The sequence below is a fragment of the Rhamphochromis sp. 'chilingali' genome (assembly GCF_963969265.1).
Source record: "Rhamphochromis sp. 'chilingali' genome assembly, chromosome: 1".
Taxonomy (NCBI): domain Eukaryota; kingdom Metazoa; phylum Chordata; class Actinopteri; order Cichliformes; family Cichlidae; genus Rhamphochromis; species Rhamphochromis sp. 'chilingali'.
In genome coordinates this window covers 59,816,669-59,830,448 of record NC_137929.1, presented here as the reverse complement: position 1 = coordinate 59,830,448, position 13,780 = coordinate 59,816,669, and the positions used below count along the sequence as shown (strand labels likewise).

At 40.1% G+C, this 13,780-nt stretch overlaps 1 long non-coding RNA gene across 1 annotated transcript; it reads right to left on the bottom strand.

Annotated features, from left to right (window-relative positions):
- Window positions 1-1,375: 1,375 nt before the first annotated feature.
- On the bottom strand, window positions 1,376-9,730 carry LOC308412937. Its single transcript, XR_013974643.1, has 3 exons — window positions 9,483-9,730; window positions 4,817-4,903; window positions 1,376-1,832 (listed from the first exon to the last, which is right to left on the bottom strand). It is a non-coding gene; the product is annotated as an uncharacterized lncRNA (long non-coding RNA).
- Window positions 9,731-13,780: the final 4,050 nt, after the last annotated feature.

Here is a 13,780-nt window from a genome sequence, read left to right as displayed (position 1 = left end):
CTTTGTGAACCATTAGTCAGCAGACTGGTTTTGTATCAGCTCCACAGAATTACACTTTTTGGCTAAAAACGGTGAAACTGTAATATGTTGGAAAAATTCATTGCATTTATTTTTTAACTGTGTGGTGTGGAGAGAAAAACAGATGTTTGACTTTAAATATGGGCCACCTTAAATAATCTCTTTTTACCTCCCCAAAAGCACCTTTTGCATATCACAATGTTGTTTATTAAAAACACTTTGAGTCTAGCTACAGTTAACATTCAATATATCTTCTAAAACTGAATATATTGCTTAGATTGTAAATTGCATTGACAGGCCACATAAAACCAGAGTTGTTATTAAAAAATAGATCATGTTTAGTGTGGAATGTAATGGGGGAAACTGGCTGTTTCTAAGAACAGTGAAAAAAAAAAACCCTCCAAGCCATGATGTCCATTTGTGACACTCAAATGAACGTCTTCTAACTTCTAGTTTCTGAAGACAACATGTGAGTAAAATTCACCCTAAATTCTACCCCGTGTTGGTTTGATGGACAACTAGAGTATTTTTAGAAGTTAAACTGGTGTCATTTATAAAGCAGCTGCTGGGCTGCAACACCCAGTTTTACCAGTAGGTGGAAGCAGATTTGACATGTGTTACATGTAACATTGTCGTTTCAAGATTTAAAGCAGCTTAACTCAAAAGGTGGGATCTGTGCTGGTTCACAAGATATGAACCTGTCATGTTCATGCGTTTGTAGTTTATCAGACACTCTTCAGCTCTCTGTTTTCATTTCGAACTACTGGATTTGACGCATTGAATGAAAGGATAATAAATAAAATATAACAATTTTACATGAATGTTGCTGTTCTGATTCTAGGTGAGCTCACCTTACACACACTCAGCACGAAAACATTTCTGCACCATTTAATTGAGTGAATTTTGCTTCTGTTGTGGTTTGATGCTTATTCTTTGTTTTCTGCAGTAAAATGAGACATGCTTCGGTTAACCAAACCGGAAGAAGTCAGGTTTTCCATCTGCAACTAAGTGAAACCAACAGAACCACACGAGGAAAAGAAATGAAAACAAAACTTTATTAATCTGGCACAACCATGGCAGAAAAAGTCAGTAAGATATGTGTTTTTAATTTATTTATTTTTCAAATCAATTTTATTTATATAGCACTTTAAAAAAAAACAACTGTACAAAAGAATAATCAGATAAAATTTAAAAGGAAAGTAAAACCAAGATAAGAAAATAATAAGAATAAAATAATGACAGACTCATACCGACTTAAAAACCAAGGAGTAAAAATGGGTCATTAGATGAGTTTTAAAAGTATCCGTGTTGGAGAGGTCCTGATATGTGAAGGCAGTTTATTGCACAGTTTCGGCGCAGTCACAGCAAAAGCCCGATCTCTGTGTTTTAAAGTAGACCTGGGGACAGCTAGAAGCATTTGGTCCGCAGACCTCAAAGATCTCACCGGAGTATACCAACTTAGAAGATCAGAAAGATATATAGGGGCTAGTGCATGCAATGTTTTAAAAACCAGCGTCAAGATCTTAAAATCAATTCAGAAACGTATCGGCAGCCAGTGTGAGGCGAGTATAGGGGATATGTGCTCTCGCTTGCGCGTCAGTCAGAAGACTTGCCATAGCATTTTTTTTGAATAATATGAGTCTAAATAAGTGAGAAAAACAAATAAAATATGTTAAAAAATATTTTGAACATGTGGATGTCCTCTGGTCTGAGGTGCTGGGAGGACCAGTTAGAGACCAGCAGCTGGACGTCAGTGGTTGGACTGGTGGACTACTTCAGTAAAGAGTAGATGCCGTCTGGCTCTGGTTTAAAGTCTGAACACAAACACACACACAGTTCAAACAACAGGAGACATCATTACAAGCTTTGTAGTTCAATCAAGGCTTTAATCTCCACCTCTCTGTGTCACACAGTTCAGACTTTACTGGGAACCAGCTCAGACACAACTGACAGAGCTTCTGTACCGCCCACACTGTAGCTGCATCTTAAAATATGTAAAATGTCAAACCTGGAACCCACAGAGCTGAAACATTTGCATCAACTATATTCAGCGACACTACAAGTCAAACTTTTGCTGTTTTCCAGGTTCTCACAGAAAAAACATAAAACCAGGAACTGTATAATATTGATTCTGTTCATTACTGGGTGGAGATTTCATAAACTAGGATTTATTTGCTGGATACATATTTACTTGCTGTCATGTGATTTTGCTGCAAGATTTAGCCACATTTCATACTCAGAAAAAACAGCCTGTGATAGACTGGATATCTTCCAAAGGTATACCTCACCTCTTCGACTGACAACTGGGAGAAGATCCCCGCGTGACAAAACTAAATAACATAAAATTTTACTAATTAGTAAGAATGTTTTCCTCTGCTGGCAAATAAGCAGCACTCTCTCTCTCTCTCTCTCTCTCTGTCTATATGACATGTTCACTGGGTGAGAGAGCAGTGAGGTTTCAGAGAGTAAAGGTGAGCAGTAGTGCAGTGAAGTGAGGCGTGGGTGTGTAAATTTTGACCCAGTAAATTGTTTTAAAATTGAACTTTGTGGTACACCACAGGTACTGTGAGCTTCATATGATGAGACAGTATCTATGGTGACCAAAAAAAAGCTTCTACTGAGACAGAAGCTGCAGATAGATTTAAAAGAACATCCAGACAGGGCAACATCAGCAGATTTATTGCAGGCAGTTAGTGTGTGTTAAATTGTCATAATGTGGAAATGCAGTAGTTAGTATTGCATAGTGCATGGGGCTTGCTACAGCCAATGCTCTGAAGGAAGTATATGGATTGAGAACCATTGCTATTGGTTTGTTTGGCTATAATTTATGGCACAACTGAATAGGAAACTGTCTGCTTACACTCAACACCCACAAGGTCCCCCTGTTCAAAAGGTTCCATGTACAGGCTGTCTTCACAGTGACCGTGGCTCAGGGGGTTGGGAAGCGTATCTGTAACCGGAAGGTCGCCGGTTCGATCCCCAAGCTCTCTGTCCTGGTCGTTGTGTCCTTGGGCAAGACATTTTACCCTACCGCCTACTGGTGTTGGCCAGAGGGGCCGATGGCGCGATATGGCAGCTTCGCTTCTGTCAGTCTGCCCCAGGGCAGCTGTGGCTACAACTGTAGCTGCCTCCACCAGTGTGTGAATGCGAGAGTGAATGAATAGTGGCATTGTAAAGCGCTTTGGGTGCCTTGAAAAGCGCTATATAAATCCAATCCATTATTATTAAGTTTACCAGTGAACACTGACATGATTCAAAGAAGGCTTGGGAGAAAGAGCTGCAGTCAGATGAAACCTAAATTAATTTGAAAGCTCAACTCAGTGTTAACTCGATCCACTGTTTGGAGGAAGAAAAATGTTGAGTATGTCCAAAGAACACCATCACACAGTTAAATATGGAGGTGGTAGCATTGGGATTTTTGCCTGTGTTTCTGCTAAGTGTACAGGACAACTTCACCTCATTAAGGATGGATGGTACCATGTACAGAAAAAACTTGGAAGAGAACCTTTTCCTCCATCAGAACATTGATGATGGGTCATGGATGGGTCTGGTAGTATGCCAATGACCCAAAACATTCAACAAGGGAAACAAAGAGGAAGCACATTAAAGCTGAGCCAGTCTCCTGACCTCAGTCCTACAAAATATCTATTGAGGTTTGAGGTGAAGCCAAGCGAGAGTTTCAGTAAAGATGAGTGGGCCAAAATCCCTCCTGAAATGTGGTGACCAACTACAAGAAATGTCTTAGTATTGTCCTTGCCAACAAGGACTTCTCCACCAAGTACTACAGTCATGGCCAACGCCAGGCCTACAGGGCCTGTGTCCTGCAGGTTTTAGAGGCGTCCTTGATCCAACACAGCTGATTCAATTGGCTAAATTACCAACCATTCATCTGCTTCCGATTATCCTTTCCAGGGTCGTGGGAGGCGCTGGAGCCTATCCCTGTCATAGCTGTCATAGGGCGAGAGGTGGGGTACACCCTGGACAGGTCGCCAGTCTGTTGCAGGGCTTGCATAGAGACACAGACAACCATTCGCACTCACATTCACACCAATGGGCAATTTAGATAGACCAATTAACCTATCCCCACTACTGCATGTCTTTGGTCTGTGGGAGGAAGCCTGAGTACCCGGGGAGAACCCACGCAAACACAGGGAGAACACCATGCTGCCTGGCTAAATTACCTCCTCAACATTTCTTGAAGTTCTCCAGAGGCCTGCTAATGATATCTAAAACCTGCAGGACACCGGCCCTAGAGGCCTGGAGTTGGCCACCCCTTTAGTACTAAATCAAGTTTTAATTGGGGTCTAATACTTATTCCCTCAATGATATCAATTTGTAGCTTTAATTAATGTGTCTTTTATTTATTTATTTGGTTAATATTCTGTCTTTCTCCATTAAAATGAAAACATTAAAAAAATTTCTTTGTAAATAAGCAAAATTACAAATTTAAGAGAGAATCAAATAAATATTTAGAATATTATTGACCCTTTACCTCTAAGTGTATATGCTCCCCTCACCCCAGTCTTTATATTTATTCTTGTTCTTGCTCTAGCTGTTTGTTTTTTTTTCGTTGTTTGATCTTTTGCACTGAATGTAACTGGAACCTCGTTGTCTCGTCTCTCTGTATACTGTACTGTGTATAGCAGAGATGACAATAAAGTTTGACTTTATTTACATTTTGATGACGATAAAAGTGTTTGATGTCCTAAGCTTGAGAAATGATGTGGTTAGCTTAGCTTAGCATGCGAACCAGAAACACTTGTCTCTGCCCAAAGTTGAACATGAAGAGCAGCTGTACCTCTTTTCCTCTTTGGTGTAACAGCTATTTGACCATAACTGATTTCTTCAATTCTCACTGCTGAGTAGATTACAGCTGGATCACGCTCTGAAGGAAAAACACACACAAATTATAGTTTAGTTCTGACAATATTTTTTTTTATTTTAATTAATTCAATTCAATTCAATTTTATTTATATAGCGCCAAATCACAACAAAAGTCGCCTCAAGGTGCTTCATAGATACAGAGAAAAACCCAACAATCATATGACCCCCTATGAGCAAGCACTTTGGCAACAGTGGGAAGGAAAAACTCCCTTTTAACAGGAAGAAACCTCCGGCAGAACCAGACTCAGGGAGGGGCGGCCATCTGCTGCGACCGGTTGGGGTGAGAGAAGGAAGACAGGATAAAAGACATGCTGTGGAAGAGAGACAGAGGTTAATAACAGATATGATTCAATGCAGAGAGGTCTGTTAATACATAGTGAGTCAGAAAGGTGACTGGAAAGGAAAAACTCAATGCATCATGGGAATCCCCCGGCAGCCTATGTCTATTGCAGCATAACTAAGGGAGGATTCAGGGTCACCTGGTCCAGCCCTAACTATATGCTTTAGCAAAAAGGAAAGTTTTAAGCCTAATCTTAAAAGTAGAGATAGTGTCTGTCTCCTGAATCCAAACTGGAAGCTGGTTCCACAGAAGAGGGGCCTGAAAACTGAAGGCTCTGCCTCCCATTCTACTTTTAAATACTCTAGGAACAACAAGTAGGCCTGCAGAGCGAGAGCGAAGTGCTCTAATAGGGTGATATGGAACTACAAGGTCATTAAGATAAGATGGGGCCTGATTATTTAAGACCTTGTATGTGAGGAGCAGGATTTTGAATTCAATTCTGGATTTAACAGGAAGCCAATGAAGGGAAGCCAAAACAGGAGAAATATGCTCTCTCTTTCTAGTCCCTGTCAGGACTCTTGCTGCAGCATTTTGGATTAGCTGCAGGCTTTTCAGTGAGTTTTTTTGGACATCCTGATAATAATGAATTACAGTAGTCCAGCCTGGAAGTAATAAATGCATGAACTAGTTTTTCAGCGTCACTCTGAGACAGGATATTTTTAATTTTAGAGATGTTGCGCAAATGGAAGAACGCAGTCTTACATATTTGTTTAATATGTGCATTGAAGGACATGTCCTGGTCAAAAATGACTCCAAGGTTCCTCACAGCGTTACTGGAGGCCAAGGTAATGCCATCCAGAGTAAGAATCTGGTTAGATACCATATTTCTAAGCTTTTCAGGGCCGAGTACAATAACCTCAGTTTTATCTGAATTAAGAAGCAGAAAGTTAGCGGCCATCCAGGTCTTTATGTCTTTAAGACATTCCTGCAGTTTAACTAATTGGTGTGTGTTATCTGGCTTCATGGACAGATAGAGCTGGGTGTCATCTGCATAGCAGTGAAAATGTATGCTATGTCTTCTAATGATACTGCCTAAGGGAAGCATGTATAATGTAAACAGAATTGGTCCTAGCACTGAACCCTGTGGAACACCATAACTGACCTTAGTGTGTGAAGAGGACTCTCCATTTACATGTACAAATTGGAGTCTATTAGATAGATATGATACAAACCACTGCAGTGCAGTACCTGTAATACCTACAGCATGTTCTAATCGCTCTAATAGGATATTATGGTCGACAGTATCGAATGCTGCACTAAGGTCTAGCAGGACAAGCACAGAGATGAGTCCACTGTCAGAGGCCATAAGAAGATCATTTGTAACCTTCACTAAAGCTGTTTCTGTGCTGTGCTGAGCTCTGAAACCTGACTGAAACTCTTCAAATAAACCATTCCTCTGCAGATGATCTGTTAGCTGTTTGACAACTACTCTTTCAAGGATTTTTGATATGAAAGGAAGGTTGGAGATTGGCCTATAATTAGCTAAGACTGCTGGGTCTAGAGATGGCTTTTTGAGTAAAGGTTTAACTACAGCCAGCTTGAAGGCCTGTGGTACATAGCCGATTATTAGAGATAGGTTGATCATATTTAAGATCGAAGAATTAATTAATGGCAGGACTTCTTTGAGCAGTTTTGTAGGAATGGGGTCTAAAAGACACGTTGATGGTTTGGAGGAAGTAATTATTGAAGTTAACTCAGAAAGATCAATTGGAGAAAAAGAGTCTAACTTAACATCAATGGTACTAAGAGTAGCTGTAGATAATATTGCATCTGTGGGATGATTACTGGTAATTTTTTCTCTAATGATAAAAATTTTATTTGTGAAGAAGTTCATGAAGTCATTACTAGTTAACATTAAAGGGATGGTTGGCTCAAAAGAGCTCTGACTTTTTGTCAGCCTGGCTACAGTGCTGAAGAGAAACCTGGGGTTGTTCTTATTTTCTTCAATCAGTGATGAATAGTAAGATGTTCTGGCTTTGCGGAGGGCTTTCTTATAAAGCAGCAAACTATTTCTCCAGGCTAAATGATGATCCTCTAAATTTGTGACAGGCCATTTCCTCTCTAGATTACGAGTCATCTGCTTTATGCTATGTGTTTGAGAATTATACCACGGAGTCAGGTACTTCTGATTAGAGACCTTAGTTTTCACAGGAGCTACAGTATCCAGAGTCGTACGTAGTGAGGAGGTGAAATTATTAACAAGATAATCAACCTCTGTTGGGGTAGCGTTCAGATAGCTGCTCTGCTCTATGTTGGTACAGGGCATTGAAGATGATAACAGTGGGTGGATTATATTCTTAAACTTAGTTACAGCGCTTTCAGAAAGACATCTACTTTGATAAAGTCTACTCTCCACCGCTGTGTACCGGTAATCAATTATTGTAAATGTAAATGTTATCAGGAAATGATCAGACAGGAGAGGGTTTTCAGGAAACACTGTTAAATGTTCAGTTTCTATGCCATGTGTTAAAACAAGATCTAGAGTGTGATTAAAGTGGTGGGTGGGTTCTTTTACATTTTGAGAGAAACCAATTGAGTCTAATAACAGACTAAATGCCATGTTGAGGCTGTCATTTTTAGCATCTACATGGATGTTAAAATCACCCACAATAATAATTTTATCTGAGCTCAGAACTAAATTAGATATAAAGTCTGAGAAATCAGACAGAAACTCTGTGTAAGGCCCAGGTGGACGATAGATGATAACAAGTAAGACTGGTTTCTGAGTTTCACAGCTGGGGTGGACGAGGCTAAGCATCAGGCTTTCAAATGAATTAAAAGTCTGTCTTGGTCTTTCATTAATTAATAGGCTGGTGTGAAAAATTGCTGCCACACCGCCACCTCCGCCTGTGCTTCGAGATTTCTGGTAGTTAGAATGACTCGGGGGTGTTGATTCATTTAAACTAACATAACCATCCTGCTGCAACCAGGTTTCTGTAAGGCAGAGTAAATAGATTTGTTGATCAATTATTAAGTCATGTACTAACAGAAGAGATTAAGTTAGATCTGCTGCAACTAGCAGCAGGTTTTCACAGTTTTTTTCTTCTTTACACCTCTGCTGAGAAACTAGAATTAATTGCATTGAACTTGTAGCTGTTTGAGTGAACACGAAGGTGCACAACCACAGAGATTGCACCTTCATCTCAGTGCAGTCTGACACACTTCACCACAGAGCACCAAACAAACAAGTTCTCACAGCATGAACACTCCCATGGCCAAAACAGAACTCACAGTGGTGAGAAGCCCCTTCAGCATTACGCTAGAATCAACAACAGGAAATAACTGCTGTGGTTAAACATACAGAACTTGTTAAAGGACATTTGGTCTCTTCAGTCTCTTTCTTCAGACATTTAATTAATTTAATTCTAACAATGTTCACCCTGCTAACAACTTATGCTTGTGCCTAAGCAAGACAGCAGACACATCTGGGCATTTTGCTCACATGTTGAGTTATGGCATCGCCAAAAGTTACAACTAACCTCACATCTGATCCATTTAAGGTGGACCTGCGTGAACACCATTAAGTTAAAACCAAATGTAGCACTAAGAAAACAGTCTTATATCATCATATGGCATCGGCTTAAATCAAGTGAAAGCTGCAGAGAGCCATGTCAGCGCTTCTTCCTGGTCTTGACTTTGGATAGAGTGGGTGCTTTAGTCAAGTTTTTTATTAGCTGCATTGTATCAACTCTGTTTCTTTACTTTTGTCAGACCAGCACAGCAATAAAAACAAAACATTTTAAAGTGTTTCTGACAAGAATAAGATAAGAGGTGCACAAGACACAAATACTGAATGACTTGTTTACATGTGAAAACTAGCTTTCCTGTCCATGAATGAATCCTGGCAATGGAAAATTGAACTTTTCCATGTGAATTAAGTGTTCTTATTCCCCATTCATCAGGGTGTGGAAGGTGTGAATACCGAAAATACATTGTTTACATTTAGTTTGTCATCACAGGATGCTTTAAATTCTATGAAGTACTGTTAATTCATTCATTTAGCTGGATGGCTAATTCATTTTTATCATTTTTAAACTTATAGACCTCCAAGTCCAACAGGATTGCTTTCATGCTAGTTCACACATTTTTAACCTTCCGTGATTTTTTGTTTGTTTGTTTGTTTATTAGAGCTACTGACCATCACTGCATTAGCATTTTCGTGTTATCCTACAACCTAACTTAAACCCTCAACTTCTGTCCAAGAGGAGAATCATGATGGAGACAAAGAAGAGCAGCTTACCTCTCGGCTTTGATCTGTTTTTCTTGTCGTTGATGATGATTTGTCCATAACTGACGTCTTCAGTTCTCACTGCTGAGTAGACAAATTAGTTGGATCAGTCTCTACACAGTAAAACACACACAGGACATCAGTGCAGGCAGAAAAAAGCTTTCAAGCAACACAAATTAAAAGTCAAAGCTATGTTTACAACCTCACTGCTCATCGATAGAATGGATGTGTGTGGTCATCATGTGAGGCCATAAAAACTAAAATTATTAACAATTTAAGTAATTTAACTTCATCCAGTTATTAATAATTTCTTGTTCTGTTTTTAAATTCAACACCTAAATATCACACCATCTAAGGTGACGTGACACCTTTTTGTTCAACTTTTTTTAAAATCTCATACAGGATGCTGTATGACTGCAGAGCTGTTAGCTTCAGTTAACCACAGACCACAAGTACACAATCCACCACACAGAACAACAGTCAATACACAAACTTTTCTTTGCCCAATAAAAAAATGAGATAAAAATAAAAAAGTAAAAATAAAACTATATGTTTCTTGTTCACAATAGCACACATTTTTACACTTCTGACCACCTCTCATATGCATCATGAAGTTCTCATCCCTTATATAATTTAATAATTGTTTTCATGTTATTTATTGCCCTTGATTGGCTGTACCCCCTAGATGTTTTGTGGGATCCTGCATCTCTGCAGTTCACCTGATAGACCCCTGCTGTTTGAGTGTTTCACTGCATGTGTACCTGTCTTATTCTTAATTTTTGTGTGTCTTTTTTTATCATGCTGTCAGATGCCTCCTAAAGGCTTCTGCCAAAGAGCTTAAGCATGATAAGAAGGTTTTTAAACCATTTAAATAGGCAGTTATAACCAGTGTTGGGTAAGTTACTTTAAATTAGTAACTTAGTTACATTACTAGTTACTTCTATCAAAAGTAACTCAGTTACTTCAAGTTACTCGTTACTTTCAAAGTAACTAGTTACTAGGGAAAGTAACTTTGGTTTTACTCAGAATTCTCTTGTTAATGTGTTTCTTCCATAACTTTGCCAGTCTTCTAGCTTGCTTACTTGCCACAAGTGCGCTGTGCCACCTACCAATAGAAAGGAAAAGATAATCTGCATATTTCCACGAGGGAAATCCCACGCCTGGACCGTCATCGACTGCCGCCATGATTCTAGCCTACGTCACAGCGTCATGTGCGCCTTTTACATCCAACACAAAAACTGCAGTCGTGGTGCTTTCGATTGTACTCAGAACTCGGAAATTCTGCCTTCTGAATAGGAAGATGTAGGTAACACCAGACTGCAGATGAGCTGCATACAGGGCTGGACTGGGAGAAAAAATTGGCCCGGGCATTTTGACTAGAGACCGCCCACCATTATAGGAAAAATCATAAAGCCTTTGAATGAAAACAAACACTGTTGTGACAGTGATGTACACTGTTCTGATGGTATATATGCATCAATCTATCAATCGTTTGTTGTAAGACTCAGATAATTATTTTTTAAAAGCTAGATATTTTTAATGATAATAAGAAAGAAAAGTATTTCTTTGTGCCCCCCTTTCCCCGTTAATGCCCTACCTGGCCCCCTGGCAACACTTTGCTAGACCCGCCCCTGCACAGTTACCAGCTGTCAGCTACTTAGAAAAGGATCCTGGTGTTATTTGTCTCTCAGAAACAGTTCATGACTTCCCTTCAACTCATTCATGTCACCTAAAAGGTGAACCTGTTTCTCCATCACCTGTTCAGCTCTGATGATCCAGTAAGGACATCTCCTGGTTTCATCTTCATGTTTCCCTCTCACCAGATAACCAAACCATATCATGACCAGCAGCTTTGCAGCTGTGGCTCCAGCAAACATCAGCTGATACTAGAAATTAATATTAAATAAATTCTAACAACAGCTGATCAAGCTTAAACGTGCTGCTGTTGTTTAACGCGACATCCGCTGGTTTCCTCTTTCGGCGCAAAGTGGGCGATAAACAAACAAGAGAGCCGATCAGCTGATCATTGATCAGTTTCATGATTGAAGTAGAAACAGGAGAGGGAGGGAGAGGATGAGAGAAGAAGAGGCAGCTGTGCAGCGTAAAGACACAGAATAACTCCAGCTTTGAGCCTTTTTCATTGTAGCTGAATTACGGGACAACCTGTTCCTTTTCACCTCAATAAGAAACGCGTAATATTTTCTCTGAATACCAGACGGGACGGTTGGCAACTCTAATAACTTATGAACAAAATAAAGTTTAACATCGTTAACATCATAGCACCCACCCAGCTGTATAGAAACTCCGTCATGCTAGCTAGTACGCAGTACGGAAAAAGTCAGAATAACTAAAATAAACTCCACCTGAACTTGGTTTAAATCTGACCCAGATGGACTGCAGGTCTATCTGGGTTCAGTTCACACTTGGACCAGCGGCCGCCTCGGGTCTCTTTTCTTTCTGCGTCCCCTTTCTCTCATCCACCTGCTGGCCTCCACCACTTGCTAATGTTACTGAATCTGTGGAAGCTCCGCGATAGCCACCACACGAAGTAACGACCCTATCTAAATCCCAGTAACGACTAACGCGTTCCTGATTTTGGAATAATAACTAGTTACCGTGCTCGTTACCACAATAATAACGTAGTTACTGTAACGCGTTACTTAATAACACGTTAGTCCCAACACTGGTTATTGTTAGGTGTGGCTGTGTGCAGACAGGAATAGGACCCAAGGTGCAGACTCCGGAGACAGTCGTGAACTCAAAATGGCTTTAATGTGATACTCAAAATATAACATAACTGAAAAAACTCAAAATAAACTTAAACTGGAGGAATGACAGAACACACAGCAAGGTAAACGGTAGATCGCGACATGGACACAGAGAAACACAGGGCTTAAATACACAGAAGGAGCAATCAGGGAATGAGTAACAGGAGGAAAACACAGCTGGGACAAATCAGAACTGACGAGACCAAAGAAGCATAAACTGAACACACTGAGATAGGACAGAGACCTTCAAAGTAAAACAGTAAACACATAACACAAACTGAACAAAGACACAGACTCACTTGCAGGCACTACAGAGGGAACAGAGACGTGGGACCAGGGCAGACAAAGACACTGACCGGACACGGGGATATAGCCACTAAGGACACACAGAGACGCGAACTAGACAAAGGGATACAGGTGATAGGGGAGACAGAGCAACTAAAGAAGACAGAGACATAAACCATAAGACAGAACTCAAAGAAACCAAAGACTAGAAAGTATAAATAAAATAACAAACTCAAAAACCCTGGGTCAACGACCCAGGCATCCTAACAGTTATAAGAGAATTTAGGGTCTCAAGTATTCATGGATTTCAGCTGTTCACAGGTAGTTGACTGTAGTTCCCTTTTCTGTCCACTCTCTCCAAGTCCATGTTTGTTTACCATTGGTTTGTGTCTAGTGTGTAGGTTTGTGTCTAGTGTGTAGGTTTGTGTCTAGTGTGTAGGTTTTAGTATCAGTTTCCAGTTTTATTTGCTAATCTTTTTTCTCATGTGTGCCGTTAGATTCTGTTCACCTGTGTCTCAATTTTTTTCCCAGGTGTTTCCTCTGTGTCCTGATTTTCCTGCCTTCTATTTATTTTGCTCTCTTCCTGCTTGTTGTTGCCATATCACACTGTTATGGTCATTCTTTTACATCTCCCAGTGTCTCCTAGGCACATTGAGTTTTAATTACTTTGTTCTTTTGACTTTGCCATTTCTGTTTTGCCAACTCATCAGTTCAATAAAAGGCTCGCCTTTTACTCAACTCCCCTTCACTTTCTGTCTTTGCATTTTCGGTCCTTGTTCACCACACTCTAACACAAGCAGGTTGAACCACTCAGCAGAAATGTGTTACATTAAGTTATTTTGAAGTTGCTTTCTATATGAATACAGGGAGACATAACTTTACTGCATGTACAAAATCTCCATTTCAGGACTTGATGGCGCCAGTGTGTACGGCAAGCCGTCTCTGGATCCGTCTTCCTGAGTGTTGTTTACTCTTTGCCTTACTACTTTCTATATGCTTTCCGGATGTTACTGCTCTAATTGCCTATGTTCGACAAACTCTTTTAAATCTTCGACCCTTGAATCATCAAAAGCCGGATCTATATTGGAACTTAGGGAATGTTTCCCAGTCTCGACCGGATACTTCCGCCTGCACATACTACCTGCCTTTTTTTCCACCACACAAGAAACGATATAGGAAACGGGGTAAACGGAGTGGTTTTCGCGTTCGTATTAAAGCCTATTTAAAAACACATGGAGTGATTAATTATCACTCCAT